At 44.7% G+C, this 15,835-nt stretch overlaps 2 long non-coding RNA genes across 2 annotated transcripts in view; both read left to right on the forward strand.

Annotated features, from left to right (window-relative positions):
- LOC309380717 overlaps positions 1 to 15,835 on the forward strand; it is a 370,732-nt gene that overhangs the window by 247,056 nt on the left and 107,841 nt on the right. The gene's annotated exons all lie outside the window — the stretch shown is intronic.
- Positions 4,335 to 7,987, forward strand: LOC309380746. Its single transcript, XR_014173103.1, has 3 exons — positions 4,335 to 4,583; positions 5,880 to 5,977; positions 7,625 to 7,987. It is a non-coding gene; the product is annotated as an uncharacterized lncRNA (long non-coding RNA).

Consider the following 15,835-nt stretch of genomic DNA (forward strand, 5'->3'; position numbering starts at 1 on the left):
TGCATGGGTGTGAGGTTGGGCATGGCTGAATGAGGTGGCAGTGCCAAATCACTGGTCTCACGAAGCCTTAAGGCGTCTTCTGTGGAGGACAGCCTGTGTCGCTCTGCTGTTCTGTGGCCCTCTGAGCGACAAACACCTGTGGCTTTCTGTTTTCTCCAGCATCTTTTTCATTCCCCACTAATAACTTGTGAAGAAAGAGAAACCAAATTGACTGCTGTGGCTTCCAAGAAACGCAACTGGTGAGAAACTGATTAATGCACTTGACAGTTAATCAAATGCCTGAACAATATTTCCCTAAGCCCAGAAGGGGCTGTGTAATTGCAGCAGCGGAGATTTCATAGCTTCCCTCTTGCCTCGGGCGCTGGGTAGGCACAGTTGCTGCCTTTTGAAATGAAGTGCAGCACAACAATTAATTCATTCGCCGGGTTAGGAAACCGAACAAATGATAAATGCAACCCACATGAATATCCAAAGGACAAGCCCACTTAACAATGTTGTGTCGTTTTGTATTCACGCAGGTTAAACACACAATAGCAGGAATGTTACAGGAATTTGATTCGGACTCCTTTGCCACGGCTTTGGAAAGAATTCCGCTGCGATGGTGATCAATTTTTAATTACACTTTCTGGCAGCGTAATAATATGGTGATTCGTTTTCCTGACAGGAACCTGGAAGATCATTATGCAGCATGAATAATTCAGAGAAGCAAAGTTCTTGTTGACAAGAATAGTAATAGTTTTTGCATTTTTTTCCCCTCGCCCAAGGGGATCTTGTTGACACCCCTAGCTAGAGTTAAGACATGCCAAAAGACTTCAGCCACAGGCCTTGGGTAGGTTGGAAAAAAAACACTTGGAATGGAGTTTGGAAAGTAGATTTGAAAATTTTGTTAGGGCAAGCAAAATAACGTTTGTCAGCTGAAATTTCTTTTTAAAGTTTGAATAAGCATTATTTCATTAACATATTGTTCATATGGGTCTTTATAAAACAACAACACACAATTGTGCCATGTGGATACATTCTCCATCAAGCTTATTGGTAAACGAAATATGACCTAATTTTCATGATGGAAATGTTGCCTTTGCTTATAATGTGCATTTTACAGCAGCCTGCACAGCAAAGTGGTTGTTTCTTCATTCCAATGTGCAGCAAACAGGCTACATTTTCAGCCCACAGGGAGGTGCATGGAAAAAGTTAACACTCTCCAGACTGAAAATTGATCTGGCCTCAGCGTGGAGCCATCAGATGACCACTGTACAACCCATGTGAATCCACCTCTATTTATAAGCTACATGTTTTAATCATTTATATGTAGCTATATGGGGATATATTGGATTTTCTTTTACATAAATGGATAATTTGTTACTAATTTTGCAAAACTGCTTGCTTCTGCCATTAAACACACACACACACACACACACCTACCTTTCCCTGAACTTATGCAGCAAAACTATGTGTTTCAAAGTTGCAGTGTTTTTGTCTATTGATTGCTGACCTGCCCCTCCACGATCAAGGATATTCCATTAAAGGAATCCGGGGGTTTGAATTTCGTCCGAAGCCCACAGAGAGGTGAGGGCCATGCCCACCCACCAGGAGCCTCGAGGTAGAGCATGAGTCAATTGCTATCAACCGAGCTCCCTCTTTGTCTGGTTATCCTTACCAGACTCCCTACAGGACGGGCAGGAGTCAGTTATAGTTTTGGATTCCAATGCCCAAGCCAATACCGCTCACATTCTGTACTCAGTTAAGTTGTGGCCAAAATTTGCCCACTAACGTTTAAACTTAATTCATGTTTCATTGTGTCTTTATTAACCGGTGAGTAGACTGTGGCCTGTGGAGAGCCAGTGTGGTGTAGTGGTTAAGAGCGGTAGTCTCGTAATCCTGGGGAACCAGGTTCGCGTCTCCGCTCCTCCACCTGCAGCTGCTGGGTGACCTTGGGCCAGTCACACTTCTTTGAAGTCTCTCAGCCCCACTTACCTCACAGAGTGTTTGTTGTGGGGGAGGAAGGGAAAGGAGAATGTTAGCCGCTTTGAGACTCCTTAAAGGGAGTGAAAGGCGGGATATCAAATCCAAACTCTTCTTCTTCTTCTTCTTCTTCTTGATGGGCAACCTGGAGTCTGAGGCAATCAGAATGAGGAAGCCCCTTTTGCATCTGAAGCCTTGACAATGTGCGCTGGCCAGGGATGAAGGTGTAGGTAGTACAGTCTTACCTCGAGATACAGGTGCTTCAGGTTGTGTCTTTGCGGACTGCCGAAACCCGGAAGTATCAGAACGGGTTACTTCCGGGTTTCGGCAGTCACGCATGAGCAGAAGCGCTAAATCGCACTTTGCACATGCGCAGATGCGCCAAATCACAACCTGTGCAGGTGCAGGTGCACAGGCATGGGTTGCGAATGCTGCGGGTTGCGAACGTGCATCCTGCATGGATCACGTTCGCAACCTGAGCATCCACTGTATCCTATTCCACCCCTCGCTATGCCTGCTCCAGGTGGCATAGCTAGGGCTCCTGAGAGGTGCAGCCTGCCTCCACCAAAATGCTTCTCACATTAAACCACTGACGGGTGGAATACACACAGTGGCTTACCACTTGCCTGGATATAGATTGGGGTCTCTACCACAGGGAAGTCCCCCACCCACTGAGCCTCTTGGCAGTGGCGTAGCGTGGGTTGTCAGCACCCGGGGCAAGGAAAGTAATTTGCACCCCCTAACCCGTGGATTTGCGCCCCCTAACCCTAACCCCCAGATGTTGCGACCGGTGCGGCCGGCCCCCCTGCACCCCCCACGCTATGCCACTGCCTCTTGGGCTTCCCGAACAGAAGATCGGCAGTTCAAATCCCTGCGACGGGGTGAACTCCCGTTGCTCTGTCCCAGCTCCAGTGCAAGTTTACTACTGTTACTACTAGTACTGCTATTAAAATTTGAATACTGCCCTTCATCCAAAGATCACAGGGCAGTTCACAACATTGCAACATGGAAACACAAAATATATGAGACCTAATTTCAGGGTCGTGGGTTTGAGCCCCACACTAGGCAAAAGATTTTTGCATTGTAAAGTGTTGGGCTAGATGATCTTGCTCCGTCCCAAACTCGATTCCCTGATTCTCTGATTCCATGAAACCAATATCCCCCCTCCCACGGGTTCCATCTATTCATATCTACCTTGCACACATCACATTCGTGCACATGCAAACACCATTCTGCCTCAACCACATTTGAAACTCCCCATGTACTCACACAAACATATACCAACCGACATCTAAAAAGATGACACCCATTCACGTTCGCGCCCTGGCTTCAGTCCATAAATATCCACTGGTTTCTGTTGACTGTCTTCCAAAGGTGAACTTCCATCAGCTGACATCCACAAACATCAGTTTGCTTTAGCCTTGTAGCCTCCACCAACTTCCGAATCCAAATGCCACTGGTTTCCATCCACCAACATCTGCCAGCTTCTCTTGGGTCCATCATGAGACATCTGCCAGCTTCTAATCACAGATACCAGCAGCCTTCAAGCAAGCAAACTTGCCTTATTATCACCCCCTAGCCTCTCACTGCCAGAGGATTGCCTCCTTCCATTCACCACTTTGCCTCCTGCAAGTGGCAGAAACCTGGGCAGTGCTGAATGTCACATCCATTGCTAGGTGTGTCCTGCTGGAAACAGTAAAGGGCTTTCCCCTTGGCCTGCCTTTGTATCCACTCAGTTGCCAAGAGCTTTTGTGACATCACAAGAAATCCACAGCCAATGGCAACAGCTGGGGAGGCATCATCTTCATTGCTTTGAGCCTCACAGTGGTGGGTGGACCTATCAGTGATTGTGTGCTTGTTTATTTGGGACATGGGTGGCTCTCTGGTCTAAACCACCAAGCTTCTTGGGCTCCCCAATCAGAAGATTGGCGGTTTGAATCCCCACAAGGGGGTGAGCTCCTGTCCCCGCTCCTGCCAATCTAGCAGTTCAAAAGCATGCCAGTGCAAGTGGATAAATAGGTACCACTGTTGCGGGAAGGCAAATGGCATTTCTGTGTGCTCTGGCTTCTGTTACGGTGTTCCGTTGCCCCAGAAGCAGCTTAGTCCTGCTGGCCACATGAACTGGAAAGTTGTCTGTGGACAAACACTGGCTTCCTTGGCCTGAAAGTGGATATGAGCGCCACAGCCCTTTGACTGGACTTAACCTTCCAAGGGTCCTTTACCTTTTACCTATTAACTTATCACCTCTAATTACTACTTCAGTGGAAAAGTGAAAGGACTGCAGTCTTAGTCTTCCCCACAACTTAGATGTCTGGGTCCTTCTCCTGTATTATATGAAAACCCCCAAAATAATAAAGCTAAAACAGGTATTCCATTACTGGTCGGCTAACTCAAACAGGACTCTGGGATTTCTGCCATCTGGAATTCCTAGGTTGTCCATGTGTCCTACTTTGCAAATGATCTGAAGGAATCTTCTGTTCAAAGGCCTGTGCAAATCAAGCTCAATTCAAAGATAAAGAATGATAAGAAAGGAATGGACCTTGAAGTTGTCCAAAAGTTGGCACCCGGACAGCAGACCAAGGAGGCATACAGAACACATAATTGCAGCTTTCCCTGCTAAGGTGATATATCTTGTTTCTATTTAAACTATAGTAATTATTTCCACATAGGGACGCGGGTGGCGCTGTGGGTTCGAATCCCCGCGGCGGGGTGAGCTCCCGTCATTCGGTCCCAGCTCCTGCCCACCTAGCAGTTCGAAAGCACTCTTAAGTGCAAGTATATAAATAGGGACCGCTTTATAGCGGGAAGGTAAACAGCGTTTCCGTGTGCTACGCTGGTGCTGGCTCGCCAGCTGCAGCTTTGTCACGCTGGCCACGTGACCCGGAAGTGTCTTCGGACAGCACCGGCTCACGGCCTCTAGAGCGAGATGAGCACACAACCAGACACGACTGGCCCGTACGGGCAGGGGTACCTTTACCTTTACCTAATTATTTCCAACTGTATATATGCATTAATTAATACATGCAGATTATATGCAAATCCATGTCTCTTTTTGGGTATTGCATAACTGGCCACTCTAAACATTTTGCATTTTCAGTGTCCCAGGCAATAGGAAGAGGAATACCTCCCAGTTGTTGCTATTTCTTCTGCCACCACTGCTAGGTTAGATTTCCATACCCTCCAACATTTCTCTGATGAAAATAGGGACATCCTAAATTATTATTATTATTATTATTATTATTATTATTATTATTATTAATACCCCACCCATCTGACTGGGGTGCTCCAGCCACTCTGGAGAGCTTCCAACATATATAAAAACATAATAAAACATTAAACATGAAAAAACTTCCCTATACAGGGCTGCCTTCAGATGTCTTCTAATGGTGACATTGTTACTTATCTCCTTGCATTGTGCACAACTCCACAACTCCACACCCATCCAACATTTTCCAATGATAATAGGGTCGTTCTAAGGAAAAGCGGAACATCCTGGGACCAAATCAGAAACTGTGACAGCTTCTGTAAATCTGGGACTGTCCTTGGAAGATAGGGACACTTGGAGGGTCTGGATTCTGGAGAATGAGAGGGAGCAGTAGGATAATATTTAGGCTTGTTGGGGGAAGAATAGGCTACAGAGAATCATGGAGGAGTATGGAAATTCTTGGGGAGGTTTTGATCTTGCTTCAGTCCTGCTGATGTTATCAGGTACATAACAGGTTTCTAAATTATGGGATCAGGAGGTGGAGAAAGCTTTTTTGAGGGGAAGGGGAACAATTCATTTGCTGAGCCCAATTTCAAATGCAACTGAAAAAGTTCCCCATAACAAACATGCACTACAAAATCTACTGTACATACACAACTCATATATTTTCCTTTGCTATCGTTGTCATTGGTAAAACTTTGTGGCCCAGCAGTCAAGGGTTGCTTCAGATTGAAAAGATGGATGAAGCCCAAAAGGGTTGCTAATGGAGCACAGATACCCAGATGTCTGCAGAATTTGAAGATGCAAGGGGTGAGAATTATTTCACATTGTGTTGATGAGATGTGGATTGCCAGCAATTAAAAATCAATTATCCCCAAGCAGCTGCGTTCATATTTCAGCAGAAATGGGGAAGCAGAGTTTGGGGCTTTCCAGGGAAGCATTTCCTCCTCCCCCATATTATATTAGCTCCATCCTTGATCCACTGCTACTCATGAAAATGAGAAGGGCTGCTCCTTGTTCTTTCTCACAGCAAGCTGCAGTCGTTCTTCTCCCAGCTAGAGTTACTGGCAATAAAGGGATTCAACTCCAGCCTCTTGCATGTCCTCTCTTACAAGTAGATACACTGGCAGAGAATAGCGCTAGTCAAGGGTTTCCCCCTCTGCTGGAACTTGCTGTAATGGCATTCCAGTACCTCTCAGCTGGGTCCCAGTTATGAGGGAGAGACCCAACAATGAGGAGACCCTCCCAGGAACATGAAGAGGACATCCTCTATGGCAGACGTCAGCAAACTTTTTCAGCAGGGGGCCAGTTCATTTTTTTTTTCCAAAATATAGTCCGCCCCCCTACAAGGTCTGAGGGACAGTGGACTGGCCCCCTGCTGAAAAAGTTTGCTGACTCCTGTGGTAGACTATTATATTTTTTTTCTGCAGGGAAAAGCAGTTTTCTTCTGTTTAGCAAGCAAAACGTTGAAGCACATAGAATATTCATTCAAGGACCTTGGAAGAAAAACAGAGTGAACATCTGAATTGATGTCCTCCTGCACCTCACTGTCATCTCTCCACAATAGAAACTATGACTAATGCTTCCAGCAATATTCCTGTTGCCGCCATGAACGTGTGTTTTTATAAACAGAGACTATTATTACAAAAACAGGAAGTGAAAAAGAAAGAACGAGAATGCTGTAACGGTAGCATTATCTCTCTTTGTTAATCTGTACAGATAAGAAGGGCAGGATTCACCAGTACAGTGGTACCTCGGGTTACAGACGCTTCAGGTTACAGACTCCGCTAACCCAGAAATAGTACCTCGGGTTAAGAACTTTGCTTCAGGATGAGAACAGAAATTGTGCTCTGGCGGCGCGGCGGCAGCAGGAGGCCCCATTAGCTAAAGTGGTGCTTCAGGTTAAGAACAGTTTCAGGTTAAGAACGGACCTCTGGAATGAATTAAGTACTTAACCTGAGGTACCACTGTGCAGGGCACAAGATGGTTGCTGAGAACAGCAAATACTTTAGGTACAACAACTGATATAGCAGATTTTACCAGCAACACCTTAACAAACACAGGGTTGCCCTGGTTGTAGGAATGGGGAGAATTCAAATCAGATTGCATTTAAACATGAATTTACCCATTTTACACTTGATAAGATAATATGTGGACTGAAACACCACCACCCTTTGAAATTCGTACTTCTCTAAATTTTGCAATTCAGTTCTCCAGCCCAGCCATATGCACAAAAATGCATATACTAAAGTAAAGTGTGTGTGAAAATGCACATATTAGTGAAAATAACAGGGGGAAAATGCATTAGATTAGGGAAAATACAATGATGGGATAAAATATAAGGTACTTTGCGAAAATGTGTAAGGCAAAATTGCATACAAAAATGTGCACATATTTGAAATGCTGATGAATTTTCAGGATGACGATTTTTTATTATTTTATTATTATTTTTAAAAGGTGAATTCAGAAGCTGATGTGGAAATGTGGAGAATTGAAGACTGGCGGCATGAGCAACCAAAATTGACAGGTTTGTCCAACCCTACCTGGTCAGAAGATGTCTGAAAATGAAAAAATGGGGATGTTTCGGCAGCAGCGGCTGGTGTGCCAATACAATGGGAAGATCCTGCTGTTGCCAAGTGCAGCCAGTGGATAGGGAAGTCTCCACACCCTTACTGGTGGGGACAAGGGTGGCAGAAGGCCACTATAGTCAACACCATGAAAGGTGCAGGGCTGCTGATGTATCTTATGTGTTCCTGGTGTGGCCAGTCAGTAGCTGCAAACCTACGCAGCTTTGACTCTACAATTCCTGTTGCTGACAAGTCTGCTACCAAAAAGTGTGGGAATGGGGGGTGGGGCTTTCTTAGCCTTGCTCACTTCTGAGCATCAATGGCCTCTTTCCAGTCCTTCCCATCCATCTGCTACCTCGCTGGACACTGGTGGTTCTAGGAATTAAACCTCAGTGTGTCATTGTGGCTAATACCCAACCAGAGTGGTGCATGCTCTAGTTATCTCCTGCTGCAATGTGCTCTACGTGGGGCTACCTTTGAAGGTGACCCAGAAACTACAACTAATCCAGAATGCAGCAGCTAGACTGGTGACTGGGAGAGACCGTCAAGATCATATAACACCAGTCCTGAAAGACCTTCATTGGCTCCTAGTACGTTTCCAAGCACAATTCAAAGTGTTGGTGCTGACCTTTAATGCCCTAAATGGCCTCAGCCCAGTAGACCTGAAGGAGAGTCCGGCGCCGAGAGTCTTCTGGCGGTTCCCTCATTGAGAGAAGTGAGGTTACAGGGAACCAGACAGAGGGCCTTCTCAGTAGTGGCGCCCGCCCTGTGGAACACCCTCCCACTCAATGTCAAAGAAATATACAACTATCTGACTTTTAGAAGACATCTGAAGGCAGCCCTGTTTAGGGAAGTTTTTAATGTTTGATGTTTTAATGTATTTTTAATCTTTTGTTGGAAGCCGCCCAGAGTGGCTGGGGAAACCCAGCCAGATGGGCAGGGTATAAATTATTATTATTATTATTATTATGGAGGGAACCAATATTTCCTTCCTTCTTGCTTCTGTCATGTATTCATGATGTGATCTGCCTTGCACCCCTTGTTCCTCAGTTTCTTACCAGGTTTTTGATTGGGGAATCATAGAATATGTGAAGCCCTTGTTTATTTGGACAGCAAACAGGGAGCAGATAATGTTGCAGTTCTTACCGAGCGGCTAGACCAGAAAAGATGAATGAAGTGGTCCAACAGCACAGGAGCTCTCCAGTGTCACATGATAGGAAGCATGTGATGATCTGAGCCGTGCCAGGCTAAGTGGCAGGCATGGGTAGCCAAGGATACTTGAGAACACTACTGAGCTACTGACAAATGCTGGTTCTAACTAAGGAAGCAGGGAGATGAGAGCTGGAAATGGAAGAGTGTGGGCAGCTTCCTTGTTCTGGATGCAGGTCCTGCAATCTAGGAGGCAAGCAGAAATGGAAGGGACACCAAGTAGAAATGGAAGGGACACCAAGTTCCCCACCACTGGAACTGGTCCTACCTATAGGCTTAGAGTGGTGTGGTTGCCTCAGGCAGATGTTTTTGGATATTATAAGGAAGTAGCTTTTGTCTTCAAGGAGAGAGAGTCCGCCCCTCTCTTTCCAGTCAGCTAATGTCACACCCAATCCACACTTTTACATAAGTCAGCCTTCAGCTTTAATAATAACTTGAACAAAACGGGAACACCACACTACTTAGCTGCAGGAGAAGGATTCATGAATGGTTGGATCTGACTGAGATAAAAGAGATGTGGTGGTATTCAACTAAGTTTTGCTCAGGAGCAGACCTATTGAAATCAATGCACCTGACTCGGTTAAATGCCATCCATGATATATGGCTGAGGTGAAAATGTAACCACAGACTTTAATAAGTCTGCAGAGAGGGAGCGGCAGTTTGGCATAAATGTGATATATGTATACAGTGGTACCTCGGGTTAAGTACTTAATTCGTTCCAGAGGTCCGTTCTTAACCTGAAACTGTTCTTAACCTGAAGCACCACTTTAGCTAATGGGGTCTCCTGCTGCCATCACGCCGCCGGAGCACAATTTCTGTTCTCATCCTGAAGCAAAGTTCTTAACCCGAGGTACTATTTCTGGGTTAGCGGAGTCTGTAACCTGAAGCCTATGTAACCTGAAGCCTATGTAACCTGAAGCCTATGTAACCTGAGGTACCACTGTATACATAAACATCTGAAATGCTTGTCTACAGAGCTTTATGTATTAATATTATATCGCTTAAACATAGAATTTAAAAATTCTTAAACCTGCAATCCTGTGCTTAATTACTTGGGAGTGTCATTGAATATTGCAAGACTTAACTTCAGAGTAAACATACCAAGGATTATACTGTTAGATCATGCCTGCATACAAAGAATTGAGCTTGTTTGCAGCACAGTTTTATATTTAGCTTTGTCCCTATATGGGAGGTCAAAAATCATGTCACATAATATGCATGAGTGAATTCTAAAACTGCATCATGGAAATCGGTGACCTTTCGGGGAACCTCCTCTAGAATCACAAAAGTAATCTGAAAACTATAATGCAGTGTTAAGGAAGCATGTTTAAAAATCCACCCCATTGTGGATAATTATATGTTACTTTAGCTTATTTGCATAATATTGACAATAGACAAAGTCAGCTTTACAGCTTCCATAGCCTACTCTGCTTTGTTTCAGCGTATGAGTAAGATACTCATGGGGTCTGCTGATAAATTTCTGCCCCTAAAAAGTGGTAGTTAAGGCATTGCTACTCTTCCTAATTGTCATTCTTATACAATGGCTTCTAGATTTTAGTTTTCTAAATTGAATTGGCATCTCCCACAATAGCACAAGCCAGGAGTGGGAAAACACTTTCAGTTCCAGTAGAAAATAATCTTGGTGTGTCAAATTATTTTGCCACCTGGATAATGTAGATCAGGGGTCAGCAAACTTTTCCAGCAGGGGGCCGGTCCACTGTCCCTCAGACCTTGTGGAGGGCTGGACTATATTTTGGAAGAAAAAGAAATGAACAAATTCCTATGCCCCACAAATAACCCAGGGATACATTTTAAATAAAAGCACACATTCTGCTCATGTAAAAACACCAGGCAGGCCCCACAAAGAACCCAGAGATGCATTTTAAATCAAAGGACACAATCTATTCATGTAAAAACATGCTGATTCCCAGACCGTCCGCAGGCGGGATTGAGAAAGTGATTGGGCCAGATCCAGCCCCCGGGCCCTAGTTTGCCTACCCATGATGTAGATGCTTCAAGTTCTTTGTGAACTGATCTCCACCCCATTGATAGGCCTGGATGAACAGGACTCATGTAGTGGCCTGACATCATCACAGAAGGTAGAGGCCATCCATTGGAGTCATAGGCACCAACTCTATGGAGCTGAGGACAGCTTAACACCCCCCAACAGAAAGTCTCCAGAGATGAGGCTCAGCTCTCCTCCAATCCTGAGGGGCCAGGCACCACTGGGCCTCCCCGTGGTGGCTGAGAGCCCCAGCAGGCCTTCCTGGTGGTGGAATGCTTCCCTGGGCTGATATAGACTAATGATACTGTCAACCTGTATTTAAGCACCATGCCTCAGTCAACGCCTAAGAATGCTCACCACAAGGTGATGGTGGGAAGCGACTTTCTGGACCTACTCAAAAACTTTTCCAGAGTTGAGAAGCACCTAAGTGTCTCAAAAAGAGCCTGAAGAATCTACACTGCAGAATTCAAGCCTGAAAGCTCGTTAATTCTGTGATTTGGTAGTGCCCTTCCCAGCTATACTATCAAGAGTCAATTTTGAAAGGTGGATATTTCAACTACCCAGTGGGATTATGACTATTTTGAGTTCTTTAAATTAGTTCTTTCAGTAATGATGAGTTCTTTAAAAGACTGAAATGGACAGGCAATATAAGGCAGAATTTGTTGAATCTACAAGTCTTAAATGAATTTTAGTCAAATTTATGATTAACTAATAAAACCAGCAGAATGAGAACTTAATTTCCAATTATAGAAGCACTGATTGCTTCTAGATGTAGTGGCCATAGAACTAATTTTTCAAGAAATAGCATTTTGCTTTTCTCTTTTTACAAAGACTGTAGGGAGATTAACAACCTACTGCATTTTCTACATTTGTAGAACCATAGGGAGAATTTTAATATGTTGCCTCGTTTCTATTATTACATGAAAAAAAAAACTCTCTGTGAAAACTGAGATTAAAAAGAGGTATAAAGAGAAAGAACTTTGAGAAATATAGCCTTTTCCCACGATAGCAGAGATTTTGAGATAACGATTTGTTTACTATCAGTAATTAGTAAGGTGTATACCACATATCTTAGGGTGGCGTGGCGCTGTGGGTTAAACCACAGAGCCTAGGACTTGCCGATCAGAAGGTCGGCGGTTCGAATCCCCGCAACAGGGTGAGCTCCCGTTGCTAGGTCCGTGCTCCTGCCAACCTAGCAGTTTGAAAGCACGTCAAAGTGCAAGTAGATAAATAGGTACCGCTCTGGCGGGAAGGTAAACGGCGTTTCCGTGCGCTGCTCTGGTTCGCCAGAAGCGGCTTAGTCATGCTGGCCACATGACCCGGAAGCTGTACGCTGGCTCCCTCAGCCAATAAAGTGAGATGAGCGCCGCAACCCGAGTCGGTCATGACTAGACCTAATGGTCAGGGGTCCCTTTACCTTTACCTTTATACCACATATCTTAGTCTTCAGAAATTTATACTTGTCAGATGTGGACCATAAGGTCTGCTCTTAAAATATATTGTTGCATCAAAATGTGTGTTCCAGGGGCATACTTTGGCTCCCAGTTTGTTTAATCTGTACCTGTATAACATGTCATTCATGTTCAGTTCATCCGAGATTCATAATTCTAAATTAGAGAGCACAACAATTAGTATATTACTGCATGTGAATGATGCTGTATTGTTATCTAAAGCTCTTGTGTATGATTGAACATGAGACCCTGTGCATACAATCATTGGAAAGATGTATGAGATTAGAACCCCAAAATGCACAAACTCTCCAAGCGTCCCTATTTTCCAGGGACAATCCTGGATTTACAGAGGCCATCCCAGTTTCTGATTTGATCCCGAAATGTCCCGCTTTTACTTAGGATGTCCCTATCTTTATTTACCTTTATCTTCATTGGAGAAATGTTGGAGGATATGGAATGATCCAACCCCCGAGCCATCTGAAGGCAGCCCTGTATAGGCAGGGTTTGTTTAATGTATAATGTTTTATTATGTTTTTATATACGTTGGAAGTCACCCAGAGTGGCTGGGGCAACCCAGTCAGATGAGTGGGGTATAAATAGCAAGAAATATTATTTATAGAATAAAGGAAAAGGTACCCCTGCCCGTACGGGCCAGTCGTGTCCGACTCTAGGGTTGCGCGCTCATCTCGCTCAAGAGGCCGGGGGCCAGCGCTGTCCGGAGACACTTCCGGGTCACGTGGCCAGCGTGACGAAGCTGCTCTGGCGAGCCAGCACCAGCGCCGCACACGGAAACGCCGTTTACCTTCCCGCTATAAAGCGGTCCCTATTTATCTACTTGCACTTAGGGGTGCTTTCGAACTGCTAGGTGGGCAGGAGCTGGGACCGAGCGACGGGAGCTCACCCCATCGTGGGGATTCGAACCTCCGACCTTGCGATCAGCAAGTCCTAGGCATAATAATAATAATAATAATAATAATAATAATAATAATAATAATTTATTTATTATTTGCACCCCGCCCATCTGGCTGGGTTTCCCCAGCCACTCTGGGCGGCTTCCATAGAAACCAAAAATACACTAAAATATCACAGATTAAAAACTTCCCTGAACAGGGCTGCCTTAAGATGTCTTCTGAATGTCAGGTAGTTATTTATCACTTTGACATCTGATGGGAGGGTGTTCCACAGGGCGGGCGTCACTACCGAGAAGGCCCTCTGCCTGGTTCCCTGTAGCTTTGCTTCTCGCAATGAGGGAACCGCCAGAAGGCCCTCGGAGCTGGACCTCAGCGTCTGGGCAGAACGATGGGGGGTGGAGACGCTACTTCAGGTATACTGGGCCGAGGCCGTTTAGGGCTTTAAAGGTCAACACCAGCACTTTGAATTGTGGTCGGAAACTTACTGGGAGCCAATGTAGGTCTTTCAAGACCGGTGTTATGACAGTCCGCGGGCAGGTAGGGTCTCAGCCTGCGTACCAGGTGGAGTTGGGAGACAGCTGCCCTGGATACAGAATTGACCTGCGCCTCCATGGACAGCTTTGAGTCCAAAATGACTCCCAGGCTGCGCACCTGGTCCTTCAGGGGCACAGTTACCCTATTCAGGACCAGGAAGTCCTCCACACCAGCCCACTCCCTGTCCCCCCAAAACAGTACTTCTGTCTTGTCAGGATTCAACTTCAATCCATTGGCACTGAGGTTTTACCCACAGCGCCACCCGCGTCCCCCCATTTATGGAACAGGGCGTCTCTATTTTCATCGCAGAAATGTTGGCGGGTATGCACTCAATATTTCACACGAGGAGCAAACATGGGTATATGAGTACTATGCTGCAACCAGGTCTGAAGTAGAGTATTCTTCCAAATATGGTCAGCATGATCGAGTGGATATTGGGAATTATTGCACAAAGTCTTGCACAACTTTGTACCATATTTCAGGACACTGCTTTGTGCACATCTGGTACAATGCTAAGTGCACAGTTAACAACGCAGAGTACTCACACATGACCAGAAAGCCCTCAGGCCTTTTAATTCAACTGAACACCCACAAAAAAACCCCCAATTTTGGGTATTGCTGCGAGTGTACATTGTTTCCCAGCAATGAGGCCTAGGTGGCACTATATGTTCATTGGTGGGTAGAGGAAACATGGCATGGCCTCATTCAACCCATCCAGTCTTTTGGAAAAGGTAAATACTGTCATTTGCTGAATTTCCTTCTGTACTGGAAAATGATTGTGCTCTAGAGTGATATTAGATATTCCCATGTCTACTCAGAGGTCCCATTCAGTTCAGCAGGGCTTCTACCCAGCAAGATGGGTATGGAATTTTGATGTTATTTAGATGGAAAGGCCACCTATCCTTTCACTTTTTAAAGATGTTTCTGTTAACAAACAAAGCTTACAAATAGAAAAAAGAATGAAAAATTTGGGTGTAGAGAGAGAGGCTCAGAGTCAAAGATCTCCCATTCTCCTCCATTTCCCCCATCCCATCATCTCTTTCTTATTCAATTAATGCACCAACCTTCTCTCATCCACAATCACACATGTACATACATATTGAACATTCACACATAAACAGATACACTAACATCTCACACACTTGATCATGGTCCACATGATCAAAACTTTGTTTAATAAGCCAGGCAATGCACCCACAAGTAGCTTTGGAGCTTCACTCCTCCCTTCGGGCAATCAACAAAACAAAGCCAAAAGCTACTACTAACCATGGTTTCTTGTGACATGCAAACCACAGTTTAAAGATGGCTTGCAAATCTGGCTTGTTTGACAGCATCACATGTAATTGGAAGCTGTGGTTAATTTGTTTTCTTCACCACTACATGCAGATGAAATCAGTGCTAATATATCTTAGTTATAATAATGTAATAATAATAATGTTATAATAATGTAATTATAATATAATAATATAATATAATATAATATAATATAATATAATATAATATAATATAATATAATATAATATATAACCAGGATCCAGTCATGCAAACATGGCAGCTGCGGAGGCAAGGAGACTGTCTTTCACTTTCTGCCCTACTGCCATTATCCATCATGATAACACATTCACACAAGTGTGGGTGTGGGTGTAGGTGGGTGTGAGGGTGTGGGTGTTGGGATCTCCTTAATTTATCCTCATATGTCTGGCAGATTCCCTGCCAGTTAGCAGAATGGATTCATACAGAGAGACTTACAGTTGTCAGCATAGCTGTTCAGAGGTATCAGTTGTGCTGGCACCAGTGGCAGATAGAAGATTTCTAATCTGTTTCAGAATTGTCTTTCACTGTGTTCAGCGCAACCAGGTCCACCCACAAAGAGACCCTTCTTGTTGAGGGGTTCATTGGGTTGAGGGAATTGATTAGCTGCTGACCTCATCCCAAGGCCTGATTATGATTTTGGGGTAGAGGCCGATAAGCAAACCTCTTCCTTGAAGCTA

Source organism: Podarcis melisellensis, assembly GCF_964234715.1.
Source record: "Podarcis melisellensis genome assembly, chromosome: 11".
In the NCBI taxonomy this organism is placed as follows: Eukaryota; Metazoa; Chordata; class Lepidosauria; order Squamata; family Lacertidae; genus Podarcis; species Podarcis melisellensis.